We start from the raw sequence: 11,186 nt of genomic DNA, 5'->3' as shown, positions 1-11,186 counted from the left end.
AGAAGAAGAAGAAGAAGAAGAAGAAGAAGAAGAAGAAGAAGAAGAAGAAGAAGAGGAGGAGGAGGAGGAGGAGGAGGAAGAGGAGGAGGAGGAGGAGGAGAAGGAGGAGAAGAAGAAGAAGAAGAAGAAGAAGAAGAAGAAGAAGAAGAAGAAGAAGAAGAAGAAGAAGAAGAAGAAGAAGAAGAAGAAGAAGAAGGAGAAGAAGAAGGAGAAGAAGAAGAAGAAGAAGAAGAAGAAGAAGAAGAAGAAGAAGAAGAAGAAGAAGAAGAAGAAGAAGAAGAAGAAGAAGAAGAAGAAGAAGAAGAAATGTCATGTCACAACTTTGTCTAATAGCCTATAAATATTTTAGAAGGATAACCTGGCCACTCTCACAAGTATATATTAAATACTTCAAATAAGCATCAACATGAGTAGCCATCTTGGAATATTTTTTTGCTACATGGAATATGATAACTACATCTGTGGGACCAAGCCCCAGGAGACCGGCGGTTACATCCCATGACTGCGAGATCACCTGTACCTCCGATGGGCTGGAAAATGATGCCGTGTCCCCTGGGTTGGCATGACTCGGCAATCTGGATCAGTCCCGCTTGCCCTTGGTCTGCCCAGACTGGTGAGTTCCCTGCAAGGCCCTCGTGTGTTCCTTCCTCGCTGTCCATTCTGTCTAGGGGTTGAGGATACCTGACTGCTCCCCAGCCCCAATTCTACCGCCTTATTACTGAGAAGGACTCGTCTCGAGTGCGCCCTCTGGTGTTTGCTGCTTTGCCTAGCACTCTACTTCCTTGGTCTAATCCTTGAACCTGAGAGGCTGAGAAACGCCACCCATGGCCCTGAAGCCTGGTTGCAATTTACTGTGGTCTAGTTGGTTGATATTTGAGCGTCTTCTTGGCTGGACAGGGGCCCATAGGTTGTTTTTCTTTTAAGAACTATTTATTTTATGTATATGAGTGCACTGTAGCTGTCTTCAGACACCAGAAGAGTTGTGTGTCAAATCCCATTACAGATGGTTGTGAGCCACCATGCTCAGAATTGAACTCAGGACCTCTGGAAGAGCAGTCAGTGCTCTTAACTGCTGAGCCATCTCTCCAGACCCCATTCGCTAGGTTTTAATAGAAGTTGTGATTATTAAGGAGTCGGTTGGAGGCTGGATTTGGGTGAGGGGCCAAGTCTCTCCTAAACCCCCAGTGTTTGTAGTGTTGGAAAGTCACAGGAAGATGATCTGTGACTTCCCACTTCGACCTTCTCAGCCCCAGGACTGAGGAGGAGAACCTTAGAGAGCCTGTTACCCAGGAGGACAAGGGGAAGACAGCCTGAAGTGGCAGCCCTGGCTTTGGGTATTCAACTGACAGCTCTTGTCTCTGACCAAGCAGCCTTAGCCTCAATGTTTCATCCAGAGAGAGTAATGCCACTTACCTCTGTGGCTATTATAGATAGGTATAGTATGGACGGCCATGTGCCAGCCCTAAGAGCTGAGCTTTGGTCAGTAAGGCAGATGGCCCAGGGTAGAACTTCCAAGGGCTCTAGGGCCTCTGGTGGTAGCTATGAGCCAGCTCAGGGTGGTGATGCCTACTATCTTCATGGAAGCTGGCAAACACCCTGATGCCATATCTAACGGCTCTCAGAATCACACCTGCCTGAACAGCCTCATAAAGGGAAATTCTGCACATTAAGTCCCAATTCCCGCCTCAGGTCTGATCTGTCTGTCAACCTGCCCCCACAAATGTCCCCTGAGCTCCTCTGAGGAGCTCTGTGTGAGCTGGGTGCCGGCAAGAGTGATTAGCTGCCCTTCACCTCAGAGGAGGGCAGGACCACATGGCAGTAGTTATGCCTTGTATACACACCTAGCACTCACCCACGTACTCGGCGCTGTTCTAAGCGTGCGGAGAGCTACTCCAAGCCTTCAGGGTCAGAACTGATAGCACCCCTAGTGGCAGATGAAGAAACTGAGGCACAGAGTAGCTAAGTAACACAAGGTCGCATGGTTGGAATAGGCAGGTTGGTTCAAGAGAAGCAGAGGAGAGAATAAGCCGCCCCACATGGTAGAAAGGGAAGCATCCCGTGTTTACATTCGAGCCCTACTCTTAGCTTCTAGGACACGTGGGCAGCACTGTGTGTCTGATGCACCCAGGAACTGATGACCTGAGGAGGAAGTTGGCTAAGCCATTTTGCAAATGGAGGTTCCAGACTGATGTCAAGGGAATACCATCTTTAGCTTTTACGATGTCGTCCCTCATAGCAGCCACCCACCAGGCACCATCCTCTCTTCAGTTTGGGGCCATTTTTCCAATGTCCTTTCAAGCCTGCGCTGAGCTTTGGGAAACGCTGGTCCTCAGTTTATCATCAAGGGACCTGATAGACTCACCCACAGCAACAATGGCCTGCTGACTCAGGAACCAGCGACAACTTAGAATTTGGAACATGCCCAGACCCTACAATAATAGCTAACACTGGAAGCCAGGACCTTCCGTGCCAGTCTCTACTCTAAACAATATCTATCTATCTATCTATCTATCTATCTATCTATCTATCTATCTATCTATCTATCTTGTGTGTATGTGCGTGTGTGTGCGTGTATCATTAATTCTCACTACAGGATAGGTACTGTCTTATCAGTTAGGAGAGCAGACAGAGAGAGGTCACTATGATGATTAAATCATAACTAGGAATCAAGGGGACCTACTTGTATGTGTCCTGGAACAAGCCTGTCATTAGCCAGCCCAGGGAAGAACCTTTATGAGCCCAGGAGAGTGAGCAAGTCTGAGACTCAAAAGAGTGACAGAGCATTTCATACACAATGGCTCATCCAACCAACCCTGCCGCGTTGCTGTGACCCCTGTCCTGAGAGCCACCCCACGGTGTTCAGGAAGACTTTGGGCTCCATCACACTGATCTCGAAGAAAGGCTACGCAGACGAGAAACCTTCCTTTGGACAGTGACGGGTGGTCAGGGTGCAGCGGGCAGCTCTGCTGAAGAAATCTGCTGTGATCCCATAAATGGGATCCCTGGTGCAGAATAGTCAGCCCACAAGCGGGAGCCAGGGGCTGAGATATTGCCCGAGAGAGCTGCCTGTCCTCACCATGGCTTCCTTTGAGGGTCCTGCTCTAGATCCCAGGGCTCAGCTCACATAGGGAGCAGCTCAATGGGGTCCATCTCATTGCCAATCCAGAGGACAGAGGAAAAAGGAAGCCCATGTCCATTTCCATAAAGGATTTCCATAAATCCTTGCAGGATTTCACCAGGGGAAAACCTTTGGGGACCATGGAGACAAGCTTTGAAGTTTCCTAGGGAAAACATCAGACTCAGAACTCATAGGCGGAAAGTGACTCGGTGCTCCAGGGTTCAATGGGCTGAGGTAGCTGAAAGGAAGGGTCAGACAGATATGACTGAGCACCTGGGACACTCCCTGCTGTGTTCACTCTGGTGTTTATGTCACGATCGAACTATGTTGTCTTCAGTGTCCTCCATGAGAGGAAAAGGAGGTTAGTCGAACCAGGATCTGAGATCAGGTTAGACAGCTACCCTAGTCTCCCAACTGCCACCACTTTATCCTCTTCACGATGGCTGATGTCATCACCTCCTCATTCCCCCACGACGATACTGACTTCTCTGATCTGCCTCCTTCCCTTTCTCATCCCTTCCTACCACGATTTAGGACCTGGGGTTCTGGAACTAGCCAGATGTGGCTGAGAATCTGACCTTGGCATTTCCCGGCTTTCAGAGCATGAGTGAGTCTTGGGCCTCTTCTTCTGGATGGGGCCTAGCACCAGTGTTTGCCCCCTGGGCCAGGCCTCTGAGGGCTGCTTGGCTGAGTGCTCAGTAATCAATCAGCAGCTGCTGTTGATGGGGCAGAAACTGGTGTCCAGGCTCTGGATGCCCCAGATTTATCCGTCTAAAACATAACTTGAGACCCCAGAGAGATAACTGATACCTCCTGTGGTCTGGATTCCCTTGCTTGGAACACAGGATTCTGCGACCATCCTCCTCCCTCACACAGTCCCATAGCTATACTACAATGCTGCTCTGTTTGCTTCCTTTTCTCTCCCATCCTTGGGTCCTCTCCTCCAAGCCTGTGTTCATGGGATGTTCCCTTTCAGGGACATTAGCCACTCCCCTCTCTACCCACCCACCCACTCACGGCTCCTCCTCCTCCTCCTCCTCCTCCCCCCTTCTCCTCCTCCTGCTGGGACCCGTCTCTTTGTCTGTGGTACCTTCTCTGTCTGTTTTTTATTATTTTTCTTTCCTCAAAGCTTTTGTCCACCGGTCTCTCCTTCGTCTTAGTCCGTTTGGGTCACTGGTGGGGAACTCTCGCATGCCTACTGACTTTGCTGCACAGTTTTGCATGCCGATCTCTCTAGAGAATGCAGACTGCCAGCCTGTGCACTGCTCCCTCCTGTAGGGCCCACCACTGTTCCTGACAGGTTGGAGTGCCCAGAAAGTAGCCTGCATCAGGGGAGAGGACTGTATTCTTCCTGAGCACATGATACTGAGCTGATGTGGCAAGCACACACTCTTGTGAGCCACATCTGTAACCTAATGTCTGAAGTGGAGCGGATGTGCAGAGGTCCCAGGTCCTGGGAAGATAAAAATCACCACGCAATCTCTGCCTCCCGGAAAAAGGCCTTAGGTGTCAGGGGGAGGAAATCTACCTTGTCCACCGGCATACCACCGGCTCATATCACAGAGGAGGGTGGCTGCTTATTGGACACCTACCTTGTGCTAGCAATTTATTTAATCCCCTCAAGCTCCCTTCCAAGTAGCTTTTTAACCCCACTTTACAGACTTGGGGGAGCTGAGGACCTGAGAGTTAAAGTTAGCCTCAAGGAGACTGTACATCTAGCAAGCCTCAGTGTTAAAAGTTGCCAAGCATTTCCCGCTATGCTGAACGCCGAACACTTGTTTTACTTTCACAGCAGCACTGGGAGTCAGCAGCGACTGACCCTGTCACAGGTGCTCGAAGGGACAGGGATGTGAAGAAGCAAACCCATGGTCACACAGTTGCCGAGCTATGAAGCTGGGATTTAAGCTCTCACAAGTCAGCTCAAAAAGCCTTGCCCCCTTACAGCTTCCCCGTGCTTCATGGGGTCAGCTCTCACGTTCAGACCCAGGTCAGGGCTCTCTCCTCTATTTAATCCCTTCTGTCCATTTTAGCTTCTGTCCAAGAAAGCGCGTCCCAGCCAGTGTCTATAAAGAAAACCCACGGTGATCTCTAGGCACTGCCAGGCATTCAGCCAACCCCAGCGGGCTCTCTACGGGGCAGGCCCATGGACAAACACTGGCTGGTGGCGCTGTCCCTGCCAGCACATCTAATCCCACCCTCACCCCCCACACACACACACAGAGGTGGGTGCTGCAAACCCCCTCCCCCCGGCAGGTGGCCTAGCTCTATTTCTTCTCCTTTGGGTAGGCGAGCTGTGAGGGGGTGACTAAGCCCTAAGTAAACAGAGCCCCCCCACCCCCTCCAACTCTATTTCAGGATGAAACACATCCCTCAGTCTCCATCACACAGTTATCAGCTACTTGCCTGGGGTTAGATCTTTGCTACTGTTTGAACTGCTGCTCCTGGCCAGGGGTTCCTGGGACTCCAGGTGACTGCAGGAATTCCAAGCTGCCCGTGTGCCTCTATGCATCTCCCTTGGCCTCTGGCTCAGCTGCACTGCCACGCACTAGGAACCAGGTACACTTCACCTGACTAAGCTTCAGTGTGTGCGACACACCCATAAAGGGAGGGAGGAGAGGAGGGGGCTCTTGGGAAGGGGATAGGCCACTCCTGTTCTGCTGTGATTGGCTGCTCTGAGCCTGGGCAAGAGCTGGGGCTGGAGCCTAGGGAAAGCCTCATGAAGTCCTCCAAGCTCTGCCCATCTGAGGGGTCAGGGGGAGATGCTTGTGTGGCCCAGAAGTGAGGTTTTAGGAAGAACACTACAAGCTATGCAGAGGGAACACACGGGGGTGGGGTGGGTGGGTGTCCTTTGTTTAATGGAGATGATTCTAGAGTGACTTTCAAGGTACCTGTTAGGGCTGGGGCTGTTTGATGATTACCAGATCCTCCTAGGCCGGACTGAGGGGTATAGAGCTGCAGTGGCTCTCTAGGACAGTTCCAAGGCTGTTCCAAGGTGGTGGTGGTGGTGGTGGTGGTGGTGGTGGTGGTGATGGTGGTGGTGGTGGTGGTGGTGATGATGGTGGTGATGGTGGTGATGGTGGTGGTGGTGGTTGTTGGTGATGGTGATGGTGACGGCAGCAGGGATTGGCTTTGTCTTTGCACAACTGGAAGTGCACAGGACTGCAGAACACAGAGAGGGTGGTGCATCTGTAGAACTATCCAAAGCCAGAACAGCAGAGCCCATCGGGTTGCCTGGACTACTGTCCTCAGGATTCCTTGAGGAAAATGGCCCAAAGAGAGAAAAGAAGTTTGCCTGGAGACATGCATGTAGCCCACATCTGGCTGAGGAGAGCAGCCCAGCCAGAGAGGAAGCACAGGCTAGAATCTGGGAGACCTGTGTTCCAGCCTCACCTTCACTCCACACTGCCTCTCTACAGATGGGAGCCTAGGCAAAGGCTGCAAGCCAGGAAAGGACCCTTCCCAGTCATAATGGGAGGCCCCAACCCCCACCGCATAGACGTGCTGAGAATAACATGGCAGGTATACATACTGAAAGGCTTATTACATCCCAGACCCTTTGCACGTGTACGTTCATGTGCATGTGTGTATGTGCACACAACACTCACTGTCCTCTTACAGTACCCAGTGAAATGGGACTGCCAGTTTTCAGTTAACTCGGGGAAGGCAGCTTGACCTGCCCGAGATTGCATGCTAGGAAGAGTCTGCATTGGGCGTTAGAGCCTGGCTTTGTGTCTGGTGCAGCTACTACTCCATAGTGTCCAATGGGGCTGGAAAAGGTCCAGGTCTGGTATAGGTCCCTCCAGGCCTGGCCTGAGCTGCCCCTGTATCACACTAGAAGCCCAACATTGGGAAGCTCTCTGCTGGTTTCTTTCACCCTATATTTCCTTAACGAGGAGATAGAAACCTAGAAGAGAGCAAGTCGCTGACAGGTGTCAGCTCTGAAGGGACCAGATGTCAGCAGTTCCAAACTTGCGTTGCTAGCATAGGCTGCTTCCACAATGTCTGCTGCTCGTTCCCAGCATCCTTTGTGTCATGAGCCTATTACCAGCCATGACACATGCTCACTCCCATGCAGTCGAGCGAAGTGCATTATTGCAAGCACCTTACTCAGATCACCTCACTCGTGTGAACTGACCTTTTGGGAAACCACGGGCAAGTTTAATAGGCTCTGTAGCCATCTGGAAAAGAGGGGGTCAGTGAGGAGGCTCCCCTTGCCTGAGGTCACAGAGTGAGTATCAGCAGAGCTGATGATAGGACTAGAGCCTTGATCCTGTGTTCCTGCATGCTTAGTTAGTTACTAGACCGAGTTAGCATCCGTGGGCTTGCCTGCCCCCAGGTTCTGTCTGGGAGAGCATTCCAGCCATGGGAAACTCTGAACCAGTGGGGTGGTCTAGCTAGCTGAAGGTTGGTCAAGATGGTCTGGTGGCTGGGAGTCTCTGGCAACAGTGACAGGAGACCATGCTGAACAGTTGTTGTAGTGATATGAACGGTCGCCACCCACACCCACTGTGTGCCCACTTGGAAGGTCAGACTAAGGGTCTTTGCATCAACATCCCCGTCCTTACAACTAGGGCAGAGGAAAGTGAGGCTGGTAGAACATTTTATTTGTTTGTTATAAGGTGTTTGTTCTGGGACAAAAAGCCCCGGAATGGTATGTTCTAAAAATATTAATATATTAAATTTCTATTATTCACTACCCTTCATGTCAGATAATAATTGTGGGCATTCATGGGACACAGTCTGGGGCTTGTTTATTGAGAATTGTATGCACATACCCATAGATGAGTACATGGAAAGCTTCTAAAGTTTTATTTATGTGTGTATGTTTGCATGTATATGTGTGCTAAGGAACACATGTGGAGGCCAGAGGACGACTTACGTCTGTTCTCTCCTTTCACCATGTAGGACCTGGGGAACTGAACTCTGGCCGTCAGGCCTGGCAAGCAAGTGCTGAGCCATCTTACTGGTCAAACATGTAGAGTTTTAGATTCAGCTCAAAGCTGCTTGGTTCCTGAATGTTAGAGAGAGACGTGCACCCGGACGTTGGGCTGTATTATGCTCTAACCTCCCCACTGGCTTTACAAGTGAAAGGACGATCTCATAAGGAGACTTCTACCTGGACCATCTGCTGGCATCCTTTGACAAATGCAGATCATAGGTTGGACACTGGTTATGTTGCTACCACAGACATGGGGACTGGCTCCAAGGGGTAGAGCTGAGCTCAACTGACGCCCACTGTCCCCTCTGCCTACTGACTCCCAGAGCTGTGGAGGGAGGGCTTGCACCTTGGGAAGCAGATGTAGAGTTTTAACAAGGCAGCAAGCTCAAGCTTGGGGGATCCTTCTTGTACCTCTTGGTTACTCCAGCTCAGCTCGCTCTTCAACCCTGTGAAATAGTGCGAATCAGTTGAGGGCTGATGGGACACTTAAGTTAGCTCTTGCTCAGGCCTTCTGGCCAGAATAAAAGCCCCAGAGGGTACCTCGGGATTGTAGCCTGTGGGACCTAGGACCTGACACCCAAAGGTAAGTGTCTCTCTGTAGGGCCTGCCCAGCGCCCCCTCTGCCTAGGACTTACATAGGCACAACGCAGTGGCAACTCTTCTGGGTCGTAGGCCGGAGAGGCAGTCAGACAGTGGCTTCAACTAAACACTCCTGTGCCTTAGGGACCCTGCCACCCTAGTCATTCTGAATCAGGAAAGTAACATGACCGGATTGTGAGCATGCTCTCTGGCGGTTCCTCACAAGAATGGTCAGTGATGAGAAATGATGACGTTGGTCAGTGATATCGGGCCGGGAGGGGAGAGACAGACAATGGGAGTATCTGGTGGTAACGTTGGTTTGGGTTTGGATATCAGAGTTCCATCAAGAACTGTCAACCCCCAGGTTACTGGCTTGAACAGCTTGGTGGCCGGGGGCACCGCCGATTAAGATTGTGAAGGAGACAATCTGGGGCAAAGGTAAGTTTGATCCTAAACGTGCTGGTTTTGAACAGGCACTGGTGTACCCAGAGGACTGCTCCATCGGACAGCCAGAAAGACAAGTCAGGAGCCCGGGGTCAGGCAGATCCCGGGATCTGAGTTTGTGACCAACACCAGGGAACGCCAGGAGTAGAGGACTTCTGACTTAAATTGTCGGTTGAGCCAAGTTGGCTGAGGACAGAGGTCTGGGAAATGGCACTACTCAGATGGGAGGGGATGGTGAGAGAGGAGGCCAAGGTGTAGAACTCCGTGAAGGAGTGAGGATCAAGGGCATCAAATGAAGCAGACAGGAAGGGAAAGGTGGTGACTGGGAACATTCTCTACGACTGGCAACTGCAGAGCCACTGAGTCTGCTGGGAACTGTTTCCGGGGGAGGGGTCAGGGGGAGGTCAGAGGTCAGCCTACAGAAGTCACACCATGGGTGACTGGAAAGGGATGGCAGCAGGCAGTTACAGCGAGGAGACCACACTATGGCCATGGCTGGACCTGGACCCTATCAAGGTCAATATCTTCATGAAAGGGAGGGATAGCAGATGAGGGTGAGGAGACAGTGAGGCTCCCAGGAACCTCTGTGCATGGGCTGGTTTTGAACTGACCACAGTTAAGTTGGTCAAGAGGAGAATGGTTGAAAAAAAAATTACAGATGCAGGGCGGGGGATTCTCAGGTCACACCCAGTGACCTGGTTTTCTTGAAGCATTCTAGAGCACAGTGAAGGTGGCCTCCCCATACAGACTGGTGACCTCAAGACAGGTTGGATGGCTCTGCAGGGAACACCGGGAATGGTCCCACTTAGCTTCTTACTGCAGCAACCAAAGTGACTCAGGAAGGGATCAGAGCAGTTGGGCTGGGCTGTGTTGGTTTTGCCAGCAAGTGTGGGAGGAAGGATGCCGGGAAACAGAAGGGCAAGGATAATGCCCTTGACCTAGTGAGGAACACAGTGATAGGCCACAGGAAGCCACTGGCCTCCACCTCCATCCCCTTCCCTGTGACCGGCCTCTACCCATGGGTAGCTAAACGGAGGCTTCAGTTTCCAAGGTGGAACTATCCAGCCGTTCTTCTAGACAGGACCGAGGCACTGCACGACAGCTGCTAGTGGGATAGATGAGGTCATTTCTGAACAGGACATTAAAGTGCTGCTCATTTCCCATCGTCTGAGATACAATGGACAATGCCGTCTCCAGGTCTTTCCCATTCTTGGCTACATCATTTCTCCTCTGGAAGCAAGAGGCACAGCCAATGACATGTACTTTGGAATCCATGCCTGAAAGTCAGCTTGTTTTTTTAAATGTGAAACTCTAATATAATTAGATGTTTGGATACATTGAAACCTTATATAATGAACACATTTCTAATCTTACGAATTTTCCTATACTGAACTTATTTACGCTGAGACTGATTTCTAGCTAGCATTGGTTGCTTAATTCACAACAAATCCTGGGCAGAGCTCTGCAGTTACCGGGACTCACGGCACTCAAGGTCTCCTCCAGGTAGAGCAGTGGGTCTAGCAATTCCAGACTCCGGGTTATAGATGAGGTATTGATAAGTAAATGCACCCATCAGCTTCTTTTATGAAACAAGAGGATAAAACCTCAAGATTCCCAATGAGTGATAAGTCCTGGGAGGGGCTCAGAAGACACCGGGCTAACTAGCAGCAGAGAAATGTGATCAACACTGGTCCTGCCCTGGCCTTGCGTTCATGATCAAATGCCTCCCCTTAGCCCCAGCTGGGACTGCACGCCAGTTAAGGACAACTTCTAGGATCTCAGAATCAGCTGAGTCCAGGTCCTTCTAGAAGTCCCGTCTGCATGTTTAGCCCTTCCCATCTTCCTGATTCTTAGAACTTTAGCAGTCCTTGAAAAACTAAAACTTCCAACTCAGACTGCTCTCTTGTCTTCAGCCCCTCACAAAGAACCAAAGGCTTCCCAGACATTTTCAATGCACGTTCAAAGGGAAAACCCCAGAGAGCAACAACTGTGATTCAATACACAGCTCTTTACAGGCACTTCCTATGTGCCCCCATCATCCACATGTAGGCCTGAGCTGAGGCAGGGCTGGACTCTGCTAAGCGGCCACTCTGGAAGCTTCTGACT

This window comes from Rattus norvegicus, chromosome 13 (assembly GCF_021556685.1).
Source record: "Rattus norvegicus strain SHRSP/BbbUtx chromosome 13, alternate assembly SHRSP_T2T, whole genome shotgun sequence".
Taxonomy (NCBI): domain Eukaryota; kingdom Metazoa; phylum Chordata; class Mammalia; order Rodentia; family Muridae; genus Rattus; species Rattus norvegicus.
The sequence above is the reverse complement of the archived record's forward strand: the minus strand, read 5'-3'. Positions refer to the sequence as shown.